Raw genomic sequence first — 14,426 nt, 5'->3', positions numbered from 1 at the left:
TAACCCCATAGTGCAGGCACAGTGAGGGGGTATTTCTGTGCACTGTCAATCACAAGTTCATCTATTATGAAAACCAGTTTTGCGTTAAGCATCAATTATCTTAAGACATGCATTACCTTTGACCCAGGAATTACCCCTTCCCTGGAACTTGCTTAAAGAAGTAATTTGAAATTTGTACGAAGATTTCATCAAAGTGCCATTTATAATACCAGATATTTGGAAACAGCCTGAAGGTCTAATTTTAAAGGAATGCCTAATAAATTATGGTGTGTCCATACAATCAGTTTTTATACAGATGTCAGTAAATCTGGCCGAGAAGTTGGAAATATTTAGGACACAAGGTTAAGCAAACAGAGCAGGTTGTACTATGTTATTAACTATGGAAAATTCATTAAAAATAAGGGGAAAGAAAATGTCAAAATGTTATGGTGCCTTTGGGTCATGGGATTATAGGCAAAGATTCTTCCTGAGTTTTTTTTATGCTTAATATATTTTCCAAAGTTTTTATTGAGAGCATGCATTACTGTCGATATAGGAAATAATAGTGTCTCTTCAGAGACACTAATTCTACTATATTGCAAATACTTGTATGTTCACTAAGCTGATCTGATATGTGGTTCACCAAGTGAGTGAAAATTTGTGCCTCTCTTATGCCAAAATCAATTCTGAGATTCCTTGAATTCACCCTGTATTCCAGCCCAAAGATGCTGATTCTCAAAAAGGAGAATATTCCTTAGCAGCTGCCAACCTATCAGCACCTCTGTGATAAACTCACTATTTGCAAAAGAGCCTGCCCCTTCTCAGCCTGACTTATCCCAAGAGACTCAAACCTTCTTTCCCTATTCTAATAGCTCTGCCAGCTTTGTTTCAGTGTGTTGTGGTCATTGGTTTATAGCTGTCTCTTCCATTAGATTGAGATTCTTGAGATTCTTATCATCTAACATCCTCAGAATCTAACACAGCACCCGGTAAACAGCAGCCATTGAATGAAGGTTGTTAAATAACTTATTAGAGCAGAGAAAAAAAATCATCTCACTAACCCACAAGAGAAACACTCACTCACAGGATCCTATGATAATGGGGATCTTGCTTGGCGCCTGGAATAAGATGTACTTTGGATATCACTTGCAGTTTATGAAAAAGCATATACCCAGGAGCTGGCCTGGCCATTAGAGCTATGCCTTGGTGTTCTCCTGTTAGATGGAGATGATGTCACAAAACATCAACACCGGACAAGGACACCTCGTGACCATGAGGAATCAGGACAGAAACAAGACCACTATGTACTCATATGGGAACACAAACAAAAGCACGAACACAGTCCAACCCCGTAATGACCAATACCCCCTAACCTAGCTAATGGGAGCTTGCAGCTTCTTTGCAAATTATAGTGTTAGCTTCTCTAGTCTTGCCTCCTCCTAAATGAGACTTAAGATACAAACTCATAGGATTGTCCCTGATCCAACCTGGAACAAAGCCCTGCTTCATTAACTATCTCCCAAAGCATTTAACAAAACCCAAATCCAACATTAACTAACTCCTAACACCCTCTTACTGAGACACCCCTCTCTCCCTATGATGTGCATTCTCAATGGCCTCACTGAATAGCAAACCCTATTTGACTACATTGAATTTCATGGTGGATTCTGGCTGGCGGGCATTGACAAGTTCCTAGCCCTACCTGGAATACCTTCCTCTGTCTCTCTTTCCATTTTATTCAGCAGACCTCACCTCCACTGGAAGCCCCATTGCCAGCTCCCAGGTTTCAGGTGGCTCTGTTTCTTTTAGTCTCCATCACACTTACATTCAGCTGCTACTATTAAGTTTGGGTTCCATAGTACTACGTAGCGCTATCATCTTGACTACTCTCTAAAAGATCCTCCCAACTCTAAAGATCATATTATTCCACTGTGTTGTTTTAAAAGTTTTATGCATGGCTGTTAACCTCCCCACATGGGCTATGAGTTCTCACAAATATGTCTCAACTACGTTTTCTCACATATCTTCGCATTCCCCTTCTTCTTAGACAGAAATGCAGGCCACATAATGAAGACCTACATCTGGTCATAACATCTGAGCAGACACAAATGTGACCTTGTGTTTGTTGGGGAACGCTGTTCCAGTAGTAAATAGTTTTATTGAGAGCAGCTTCAAGTACAGATTTTTCAGCTGGAATGTGTTCCCTATACCTACTACATTCTGTATGTGTTAGTGCTTTTGCTTATTCTCTCAATATATATCTGTTTCTTATTTATCATATTTAGGGCAAAGTACCTGTATGTCTAAAGGTAAATCCAGGCCATGGTAGCTGGCAGAGGTCCCTGCTCTTCAACTGAAAACAGTGACTAAAATTAAGCCTTCCAAACATCTGACTTGCTGACGTACATATCCTGCATAATGACAGAGATCCTGTACTGAAGGGAAAAACCTACTAGATTACTAGGTTTTGTGCCAAAGCCGGATATAATCCCGCCGGACAACTGTCTTCAGATGACCTGGTATTTGCTCATATGCACATGTCCAGAAGTTAACTCACGGTCCCCCTTCACAAAACATATGCCCCTGCTGACTTCACCATTTCTACGGCCCAGATTTGAAACTGACCTTGCCCTGCCAGGACCAGGATGACTCCCTGAAGACCCAGGATAAGGTCCAGACTTAGATGGATCTGGGTTTCTATGACCACTCCTTCATCTTCCGGTCAAGTTCCAGGAGTTCAGGCAAGGAACTTGACCTATCTAAGCCTCCATTTCCTGGCTTTAAAAAAAACCCTAATATTTACCCTCCCAGCCTTCTACTGAAGATTTGGTGAGATTATGTATGTAAGACGCATGGCAAACATTCTACAAATGTCATCTATTTTTCCTTAATAGAACCCAGTCTTCCACTCGGGAATCAGTCACCATTCTATATTTTCAGTGACTTACACCAGGAAGAATGTTTGAAGCTCGAGTAGATGGTAGAGTTCCTGTTCTCAGGTCAGCAATCAAACTCTAGTTGTTCTATTCAATTCCCCACCTGTTCCTGATACCACTTCTATCCACTTTCTTTGCTACATCCCAAATCCCAAACCAAGAATCTCCTCTCTGTCTGACCTGAACTTCTGGTACTCTGCTTGCCTGTTAGAAGGCACAACACTGCACCTGTCCCTCCCTGTGGCCTGCTATCCTGGATTCTGACCTTGGGCTTGAGAGGTCGTGTGGCACAGTGTCTTAAAGCAGGGGCTTTTGTTTCGGACTGCCGCAGTGTGAATCCCATTTCTACAACGTAAGGACCACATAACCTTGAGCCAAATTATTTACCTCCTTAACTTTCAGTTTTCTTCCCTTAGAGGACTATTATCAGATTTAATACAGTGAACTTAAAATAGTAAGGACCTGGCATATTAGGTAGGTATTCAATAAATATCAATGCTATACATATAAAGGCTTTGTCCCTAGCACTCCTGGTGGCCGCTGGTTTCCTTTCTATACAATCCAGTTGCCATTTCACATACTGGCCCAGACTGTTTACTTGGTCTCATCTTTCCTGATCTGTTTCATCACACAAATGCTTGGTCAACACAGATGCTCCCTCATCCTGACATGCAACCTCACCAGATTGTCCTTATCTTGCCCACATATGCCAATATTCTCATTTGGGACCTCTCACCTTATGCCTCCTAAGTGATAACACTAACCTGAGCCCACTGCATCCCCTCTGCCCAGCCATCTCCCACAAACCCAATGAATTTGTATAAATAATAGTTCTGTGTTTATCACTTCACTTCCCTGTTCAAACTTTCACTGAAAATGCCCAAAGCAGGGGTCTCCAATCCCGTGATCCCTAGATGACCTGGACTTCTGAAAATAAAATCCTTCGGCTGGAAATAAGGCACGGGGTATTTGATAAAAGTACAGAGATAAGGTAAGTGGTCGGCTCTGTGTACAATAATATCCTGCGAACCACAGTCCTTGTAGCGAAGTCCAATTCTGGAATTTGCATGACATCTGAGATGTCTCCCTGTGCAAACTTGACATCAGGGTGCAGGGGACTATCCCCCAAAGAGAGGGAGCAATTCTCCTTAATAGCAGAGAGCATCATTAGCTTGTGAGAACCTCATCTGTACATCATGGTGCTCCTCCAGCTTCCTCCACTCCACCCCATCTCATGCACATAGTGTTGGGCATATGAACCAGTCTACGTGGTCAAGGTACTCCTCTCTGCTGTACACAGACTGGTTCAATGACCACCAAAGCAAGTCCAATCCAAGCCCTTCCAGATTCCTGGAAATGGGACCCAGGAGAGACAAGACCTCTATTTCTTATGGATCAAAGGCCTAGAGAGGCAGGTGTGTTACTATGGACTGTCATCTTTCTCAGCATGTGGAAGAGGGCCTCAGAATGAAGTTCTCTGAGAGAGAAGAGGAGCTGAGAAGCAGGGGGAGAAAGAAAGAAGCCTGACAAAGATGTAGTGTCTCTGTCATACAGTTATGACTGAAGCGAGGACCACCTCTGGACTTTCCAGTCACATGAGCAAATATCAATACATCTTCCTCTTTGCTTAACCTGGGTAAATGTAGGTTCCTCTCATGTATAACCAGATGAATTCTGACCAACTCCCTTACACAGGAACATGGGGTGAAGAAAGAGGGGGAGAGACTTGTCACCCTTGGTACACTTAATGCTTTGAGCTGATGAAAAGGACACTCCAAGAAGGAATGCAGAGATCCACATCTTCTCACCTTGCTCACATTCCTGTGTAATTCCTGTGATTTCTGTGTGATTTCATGTTTCGTTGACAGTTTCAAAAGCACAACCCGCTGCTGGAACATATCCCATGAATTCCCAGCACAATGATCCAAGAACCCACACCTTCACGGGAGTATTCACTTTCACCAACTGCACGGGAAGCTCTCCGAAGAGTCTTATCAATGACTCTGTAATAATCAAATCCCCAGAATTACTGCAGGAGAAGGAAGTGAGGGGAGAGGAAGCACAGGCAGGAGTCATCAGACTAAACATCAACCATCAGAACTCAAGACTTCTCAGGAAGTCTTGATCTCATGATTGGAGACTCTTCTCTTCCAGAATGTAAACTAAATTTTTACTTGGAAATTTGAACATCACAAAAATCTGACACCAACTTTCTCTCTCTCTCCCATTTCCACAGGGTTTCCAAAGCTATCCTGTCTAGCTTCTCTTATCGCTACAAATCCTGCAGAATGGCAGTGGAGCTTATGGGCGGGTGCAAGGGCACTTTGCAGTGTTAGTCCTGGTTTCCTCACCTTTCCGCTCTAATTACTTCTCGGTTGTTGTGAAAGCCAATGGCCATTATTTCTGAAAATCCACTGAAAACCATCAAGTCCTAAGTGATCATCGGTACTCATTTTATTATGTATTGTGAACACAGACCATCCATGATGGGCCAGATGCCCAGGTCAGATCTCCTTACCTCCTATTATCATCGTAGTACCCTTTCCTTGTCGTTCTACCACCCAAACTCCACTGACACCATCTACACCACCCCACCACATTCTGATTTCTCCCTCTCCTTAATTCCTCTAGGCCTCATCATGCAGCATTTTTTTTAAAAAGGACAGAAAGATCACAATCCAAAGGCTTTGATCTGTTGAAAATAGGCCAAGGAATGTATTCAGGGCCACATAACCAGTTTTCTTTTTTTATCAGGATGACTTGGTCTTTCCAATTCCCCTTAAGGCACTTTGGCAACCCCTGAATCTCAAGGACCACCCCAAATCCTCAGGGATCCATAGCACATTTTCCAGTCCCTTCTCCATCAGCCTGTCACTTCCCATAACAGGAGCTACCTTAGTGTCCAGCAGCTAGCATGACACAGCAGGGGTTCACCTGTGTTCCCTGGGGATTTGGGCACATATCATACCTCAGCAGACAAAACAGATCTTAAGTCCGGAAACGGGTACACTTGGTAAAACTGCAGTTCATACATTCCTGAATAAAATACAGGGTCCCTCTCACGTGGGAACTCCTTTGTTCATCTCTACACAAGTTCTTATTCCAAATGTGTTCTGCTTGATGCAGACTCCTCATGCAGACTTGTTTAAGGACAGCAACATGAAATGAAATTTATATTTAAACTGCTTTTCAACTGTACATTCTATTTGGTACGTAATATGCATTGTCAAGAAGGCTTACTATTTTATCTTCTACTCATTTTTCTTAACTATAAAAAGTGACATCTGCTTTTACCTTTGTTCTTCTCTATTTTCCTGAGCTAAAGATGAATACATTTCCCTTTAAGCTGAGTGTCAACGTGAGAATGGAAGAATATAAACAAACAATTCAGATCCACTCCCCCTGTAAATCACTAGTTTCTTCTGCCCAATGAGCTGTTGTCAAAATTCTCAAACGACGCAAGTCCAACTACCACAAGCTAACTCTTGGAGCATTTAAAAGCTTCACTAAAAATTTCTCTGAGTTAAAATAACAAGCACAGCAGCCTTCTTTACAACAATTTCACCTGCAGAACCCTTCCGATTACAGATGTCTTTGGGATACTACATGGACTTACCTGGATCTGACACAGAAGCAACAGGTAAAACCTTCCTGTGCCAGCTGCCTGGAAATTGCACACACAGACTTCCCACGAAATAACTCTCGTCCATGGAAGACTTCCCCAGCCTAGCATACAGAGTTATACATAGCTAGGTTACAAATTATAGCCCACCTCATCTCATAGTTATGGGCTCTCTAATAGGACTTCCTTGGAGAAAATCATTCCTAGCACCTCAGAATATATTTTAAATAGTAAAAAAAAAAAAAATTCCCATAACATTAAATTGCTAAAGCATTTAACTATAGTTTCCACTTAATGGAAATAACTTCTGTTCAGAAGGACGCTTACGCTTTACTTAAGCTGTTTGAAAAGCATGAAACTAGGAGCAGATGCTTTTGTATGGGTAGACAGCAGCAGAAAATAAAGTAAGGTTTAAGAAGTTTCAAAATTTAGCCTACTTTTCACAAAATGGTAATATAGTCTAGTATCAGTAGCCAAATAATATAATAACCTGTCATTTTATATAGTAAGTGTTACCATAATACAAGACATGACAAACCACCAAAGCAAATGAAATGTTTTCAATATATTCAGCTGTCCACAACGACTTCAGAAAAATACCACCGCCACAAGTAAAGAGGTCAAGGTACTTTACTGAGTTCTTAAGTACCCCCGATTAAGGTGCACCTGGGTTGACTACAATTAGTAAATTACACTGATGTGAAGCACGCGGCTTTCTGGCATTACCAGAGCCTTGCACTGAACAATGAATTGTTTTTATTACGTGATATTCGTAATAATAACACACACACTCCTCAATCTAAATCTAAGAGCAGAAAATAACACAGACAGAGCTTACAACTGCACAGTATGAAATACTGGCTTGGACAATTCATTATAGTTTTTTTTTTTTTTTTTTTTTTTAAAGATTCATGAAGCAAATCCTGCAAACCCTCAACCCTTTCTCTTAAGGACAGGCTGTAGGAAGAAGAGGAGTGCTGAATTTGGCACTAATTGCTTGCCTCTCCATTTTGCCCGTGGAGATCCTACCCCATACAGATAACTGCTTCAGGAAGCCCTGAAAAACATTGTGCTCCTGCGGAGGACTGCTATCAGTGAACGCTGAGCACACCTTCACGGAGGATGCTGACTCTGGAGCGGGAACAAAGGAGGGTGTAGCTTGCAGAAGCCCAGCCGCGCACCGGGGCTCCGCGCTCCCGGAGGCGGGCAGCCCCGCACGGCTGGTCTTGAGCTCCAGGGACTGGGGCGTCCCGAACGGATGGGACTCCCCAGTTTATTTCCCAAACTTTAGAAGACAATGTTTTTACCCTAACTCTGGAGGCTGAAGCAGGCGAAGGGGGCAGCGATGAAGACGTTCCCCCCCCGTTTCGGCTGCAGCGATTGCCTGCCCACCCACCTCCCCGCGCCCACAGCACCCTTCCCTCCGCTCACCTGTCCTGAGCGCGGGGACTCGGCGGTCCAGCCGCCTCCCGGGGCTCTCACTCCCTCCGGGAGCGGTCGGGACGTCGGGCGCCTCTCGAGACGAGCGAAGGAGGAGGCGGCGGCAGGGTCGGGGTCATCAGCAGGAAGCTCCGCAGCCGCCGGCAGCCTCGGGCTTCTTCCCCATCCCGGCGGGGCGCGGGGCGCGGGGCGCGGGCGGCGGGCGCCGCGGCCGGATGAGTCAGGCGCGGGAGGGGGCGGCGGCGAGGGGAGCAGGACCGCGGAGAGGGGCGGGGACGGCCCTAGGCCCGCACCCGCGGGGCGGCGGCGGTCCCGGGAGGGAGGGCCCGCTCCTGCCCGTGCCCCCCAATAGCTGCGGGGACCCCGGCCGCCGCCATAGGGCGCACGGAGTCCGGGCGCTCCTGCCCTCGGTGGTCACCGGGCGCGGCGCGCGGGGCGGGGGATCAGGGCTCTCAGCTCCCAGCCGCCGCCAAGAAAGACAAAAGGGAGCCGGGGGTGGGGAAGGGAAAAGTTTTCTGCTTGGTTCCTGATGGATCCAGCGAAACCTTCCGCCCTGCGCGCCTAAGAGGCGGGGGGGAAGGGGGCGCAGGGCGCGGGCGCGGGGTGGGCTTCCAGGAGCGCGGCCACGGGACGCCGCCCGGGTGGGAGCTATCTCGCCGCCACCCGCGACCCCGGGGAGCTCCCCCGCCCTGCCTCCTCCCCTCGCGGCCCGCCCCCTCCGGGTGGATGCGGACGAGGTCTGCGCCTCGGGTTCCAGGACCCCCAACCAAACCCAGACCCCGCGCCCCAGCCGCAAAGTTGCACTGCCAGCGCCGGGATCGCCGCAGACAAAAACCAAAATACCCGCTTGCGGGAGCTCTTCTCGGGGCTGGGAGGGGAGAGCGTGGAGACGGACACACCCACCGCGGAGCGCGCCCTTTCTGCCGTGGAACCCCGGGCCCCCGAGAGCCGTGGGTCCGGCCCGTGCGCCTCCCCGGAGCAGTAGCAGAGCCCCGGAGCCCCGGCGGATTCCCGTATTCCCGGAGCCGGCGCCTCCGCCCCGCGCCCCTCGTCTCCTTATCAGACGCCGCGGGCGGGGCGGGGGCCCCCTGGCGGGCTGCGCGGGCGCTGCGCGCGCGGAGCCCAAGGGCCCCCAGCGACCCCTGACCTCCCTCCCTCCTGGAAGCGCGCGGTGATAAACTGTGGTCTGACCCCGAACGGGCTCAGAATGGGCGGCTGGGACGAAGAGGATGGACAGTGGTGAGGTTCAACTCCAAACACCAAAGCCAACGAGGGATACAAGTTACTCCTCCTTCCCCCCAAACATCCATAAATGGAGACTGTGCCCTGTTAACAGAGTAAACCATTAGGATGGTTACCTTCAACTGGACAGAGACAAAAGTGATGGTTGTGTATATTCAGGGCAATTCAGCAAATAAAGTTTCATGTGAAAACTGGAATAAGGGTTCTTCCAGCCCCGCCACAGAGCATGTCAGAGCACATCAGCTCCCAGCTCCCAGCTCCCAGCGCTTGGGGGTGCGGCGTGCCCGCCCTTGTGTGTCTCCTCCATGTATAGTTTAGGTGATGGGGCCAGAAGGCAAGTATAACATTCTGGTGCAGTGTGCTTGTGTATTTCAATGTGTGATCTGTTAAGCTCTTTTTTTCTATATAGTTATTTTATTATTGGAAATTAAAATTTAAACAATAGAAATAAATCTAGAGGTGTGAAAAATATTTTTAAGAGGAGTTTGTTTCTGGCGATGGGAAATGTATGAGAGAATGAGGGAAGGAGGAAGGGAGGGAGGGAGGATGGGAGTGAGATTGAGAAGTGGAGCAGAATTCCATGCAAAACTTTCCACATTAAAAAATAAAATAAAAATATTGGAAATCAGATAAGAGACTGTAGAAATGGATTGCTTGTGGAAAAATCTTCCTACCTTGCCGAAAAAATTTGGGGAAATTGGCACTTTTAGTAAAAATTTCACAATCCAAATGTTGAAAAGAAAAAAAACTAAAGGGAGGGAAGTGGAGAAATGAGTCACAGCTATAAGCCATCTGTAGTTTAATGGCTACCTCACCTGCATCTAGCACATCTTAGCCTACAGCCACCTGCTGAACTCTCAGGTTTTTTCACACGTTTGTCCAGGCACCCAGTCAAAGGATTGTGATTCCCCCTGGACTTGCTTCCTGTTGTAGCCTGTACATCTTATAAAGAAATACCCTGAGCCAAAACCAGTTTGGCCTGTGGACTGAAAGGTCCAAGGTTTGATTCTGGTCAAGGGCATATACCTTGGTTGTGGGGATGTTCAAGAGGCAGTTGACTGATGATTCTCTCTCATCCATTGATGTTTCTAATTCTCTATCCCTCTCTCTTCCTCTCTGTAAAAAAATCAATGATTTTTTTTTAAATGTGGAGGGTTTTGTTTTTGTTTTTGTTTTTGTTTTTGTTTTTGTTTTTTAAAAAAGAAATACCCTGAAGTCACTGTTTCCTATAAAAGGTGCTCCTGAGAGTGTGCACTTCCTGGTTAGGATCACTGGCTTCCCAAGAGGATGAACAGGCTCATAGTGGCCTTAGAGATCATCAGACAAGGCACTTATCTAAGAGAAGCAGTGAAGTGTTTTAAGATGGGGATCTTACCAGTTAGACATTGAATGACTGAGCCTTCCTCAAAGAGTGACTGATGAAAGGAAGAATTAGCACATTCTATGGCCACAGATATTAATGATTCCTCATTTCTAAACTTAGATTTCAGTGATTAGGGCATTAAAAAAGCAGCAGAAAGATGAACTACACCAAAAGGGAATTATTTACATTTCTTTTTAAAAAGAATTACTATTAGTCTCAGAAAAGACTAGGGTAACATGTCCTCTAAATACAGGACTGTCTACAATTCAGTAGACCAAGCAGCTCTTGAGACATTAGTTATGAATTCTTCCCTGCCATGAAGTGCTGTAGGCAAGCTCAGGTAAATTATGTATTTAATATCCGCTATCGGCCAGCATCTCTCCATCTGAAAAAAAAAAATCCCAGTGAATATACCATGTCTAATAGATTCTGAATTTAGCTCCATATCCATTTTTAAAGTAATGGATGAGACCTCTCACCATCCAGCTGCATTGCACTTCACACATAATATTTTCTGGTGTATCCGTCTGAGATGTGTAAATTTCCACTGGAACAAGCACATCTTAAAGGAATGCATAGAGAAAAGAGAGCACTCCTTCCTGTGATTCAGGCTCAACTACCTATTAACTGAGGGACTTCCAGCCTTGTTTCTCCCATTCCTTAAGTAGAAACAAGAACACATTTTAAAGAGCTTTTGTGCAAATTGAATGAAATAATATACATAGTACCTGTGACACAGATTCTCAACATGTAGTTATTCATGCACAAAACTTGTTTGAATCCTATTAACATAGTAAAAAAAGAAGACTCAAGAATAAATTTGAGAAAAAGTTTGATATCAACATTTTTACTCTTGGTACACTACAAATGCAAAACATATTAATGAATTGAGTTTTAAAATATCCATTGGATTGAAAAACAGTATGTATTCTTAAGTAGATGATGCAATGTGGCTAAGAGAAGGCCTATTAGAAAATTTACCTGAGATTATATCTATTTTCTTTTGTCATAAGGGTAGCCATAGCTTCTCCAGACTTGAGAAGAGGGTCCTCAACCAGAAAATAACAAATATCTTCAAAGGAAAACAAGTTAAATTGTTTGCCAGACTCTTATTTGAATTCTTTTGTTCCAGCTGTGAAATAGATTGATAGTCTTAAAACCCGGAGGTATCTCAGCTGGCAGCCATAGTTGCTGTTTCAAACGAGGGCGCAAATAAAAACAATGTCACTCAAAGAAAACGATCTGTCTGGTTTTGTCCTTAAAATATAGAGTGTGGTGGAAGGAATACAGAAGAAAGAAAAAGGGAGCAAAAACACATTTTAAAATAAAAATTTTAAGGGCATTTTTATTTCACTCTGATTTTGACTAGCACTTTGACATATTTTTAATTATTTCTCTCTCATGTGCAAGTGACTAATAGTTTAATAGATTTAGCAGCAGATATATAATACTTTCAACAATAAAGATTTTTTTAAAGAAAAATGTTGCTAAATGTGCAGTTTAGAATGCTACCTTTCTCAAGTAGATATTTTATAAAATTAAGGCTGGTAATATAACTTAAATATTTTATGAGTTCTATATAAACTTCCTTATTCATTAATAAAGTTGATTAAATTCTTTTTACCCAAGGATCCCTTTAAAAATGCCAGAGGGGCACCCTCCCCCCTTTCTAAAGCCCCCATTCTCTTCTCTAGACTTGTACCTGCATGAACGAAAGGATCACTACATAGCTGATAGCAATCCAAAAAAGTAATTTTTAAAAATTTTAACCATGTGGTTTGTTGCCATAATCTTATCACAGAAGGTATTAAGAGATTTGAATGAAATGGCAGAGAAGGTGATGGTGGTAGAACACCTGGTCTGCTGTCCTTGGTGCTGAAACAGTCATTGGGCATTAGCTCTTGGCTCCTAACAGTGTGGTCTCTGGCTGAGCAACATTGCCTTTGCTAGGGAGTTGCTAGAATAGCAGGATTTCTTTCTTTGGGTCTGTTTTTGTTCATCAGTTTATGTTGCAGCGATCAGACTCTCAAACCTCAGAGGGAAAGTAGGGGAGGGTGGGGGTAAGGGGAAGAGATCAACCAAAGGACTTATGTGCATTCATAAGGGCCTAGCCAGTGGCCATGGACAACAGGGGGGTGGGGCATATGTAGGGAGGGGTTTGGGATGGGAATGGGGGGATGAGGACAATTATGTGATACCATAATCAATAAAAAATAAAGAAAGAAAGATTAGCAGGATCCCAGGCCCCGCCCAAACCTACTGTTTCATGCTCTGCAACTAACAACATCCTCATATGATTCATCTGTTTGTTAAAATTTTGAGAAATGCTGCACTAGGATGCAGTTCATGTTGCCTTGTGACTTTCCTGATGCTTTGCTTATATCACCTCTCTTATCATCCCCTCTGGAGGTGCATTCCCAATGCTGCCTTTTTTTTTTTAGCTGCATTTAATTTTGGGTTGGCAGTGTGCTGTTAAGAGAGCATAGCCCTGCCCAGATGGTGTGGCTCAGTGGTTGAGCGTTGACTTATGAACCAGGAGGTCATGGTTTGGTTCTCAATCAGGGCATATGTCCAGGGTCATGGGCTTGATCCCCAATGAGGGGGCATGCAGGAGGCAGGCAATTAATAATTCTCTCTCATTGACGTTTCTATCTCTCTCCCTCTCCCTTCTTCCTGGAAATCAATAAAGATTTTTTTTAAGAGCAAGAACATAGCCTTTGAGTCAAACAGCTAGGTTAAAATCTCAGCTTGTACTGACCATTCTGAGCTACATTGTCCTTATTCATAAATGTCAATATTATTACATATCCTTATAATGCTGTTTTAAGGATTTGATAATAATAAAATAGTTTGTGTAAAACACTTAACCTGACACATAGCAAATGGTCAATAAATCTCTCAAACACTGTGTGAATGCTACATCCTCTCATCATAACACTGCCAGGCATTGTAAAAGAATGTAATCTCCAATTTCTGCTCAATGAAGTCAACAATCCATTTACATTAAATTAGTTAATACAATACAAACTTAAAACCTACCAAATCTTCAGTTTGGTATTTCTCCACACCCATACTTAGAACCTGGAGTAAAGAAAGAGAAGGTCTTTCTTGACAACTATGTTAGATCTGTTTTTATTCAATTAGAACAAGGTGATTTGGTATTTTGAATAGTAAAATGTGTATAAATGTCTGGATGCCTTAATTCTACTACCAACAGAAATCTGTACACATGTATAGCTGACTTTGTAAACAGTAGTTATTGACACTGATGTATAGACTCTAATTAAGCCATAATGTTGGTTATAATATAATGCAATTTAAATTGTGCTATTTATTGTAGAAGCCCTGGGAATACTGTTTCAAGCATGTATTTTAGAACATAAGGAAATATTGACAGTCATTTTTTCAAAAGAAACATCAAATATGGTCATCTGTTCCATTACAAGGGCCATTTAATGCGTTTGACACTGGGAGCATCGCTCATTGCACTGCTGAGCTGGAAACACCTGTTTCTCTAAGGGATTGAGCTATTATGAACTTGAGAAAATCGACTTTTCTTCTAAGTTCTATCTTCACTTTTTAAAGTTCCTGGAAAACAATCTTTATAATATATTAGATATCATTTCTTCTAGCTCCCTCATTTTGTAGTTTATGAACACGAGTCAAGTACCTGTCTCAGGATCATATAACAAGAGAGTGGTAAAGCCATGAGTAGAATCTAGGTCTTCATATTCCTAGTTCAGTGCTCATTCAACACTCATAAAACATGACTCATATTAGGCTGACTTAGAGTCTCCAGGTGATTGAGAGATTTTTACATATCCCTGAAAGTATTTGCATTTCC

The 14,426-nt window shown here is 43.7% G+C and overlaps 1 protein-coding gene across 1 annotated transcript in view; it reads right to left on the bottom strand.

Moving 5' to 3' along the window:
• Nucleotides 1-8,278, bottom strand: part of TMEM200A (transmembrane protein 200A) — a 56,929-nt gene extending 48,651 nt beyond the window's left edge. Inside the window, exon 1 of the mRNA XM_036414975.2 lies at nt 7,969-8,278. The gene's annotated coding sequence lies outside the window, so the exon portion shown is untranslated. The remainder of the gene's footprint in view (nt 1-7,968) is intronic.
• Nucleotides 8,279-14,426: the final 6,148 nt, after the last annotated feature.

This window comes from Pipistrellus kuhlii, unplaced genomic scaffold (genome assembly GCF_014108245.1).
Source record: "Pipistrellus kuhlii isolate mPipKuh1 unplaced genomic scaffold, mPipKuh1.p scaffold_m20_p_5, whole genome shotgun sequence".
NCBI lineage: Eukaryota > Metazoa > Chordata > Mammalia > Chiroptera > Vespertilionidae > Pipistrellus > Pipistrellus kuhlii.
This window is presented reverse-complemented; position numbering and strand designations above follow the sequence as displayed.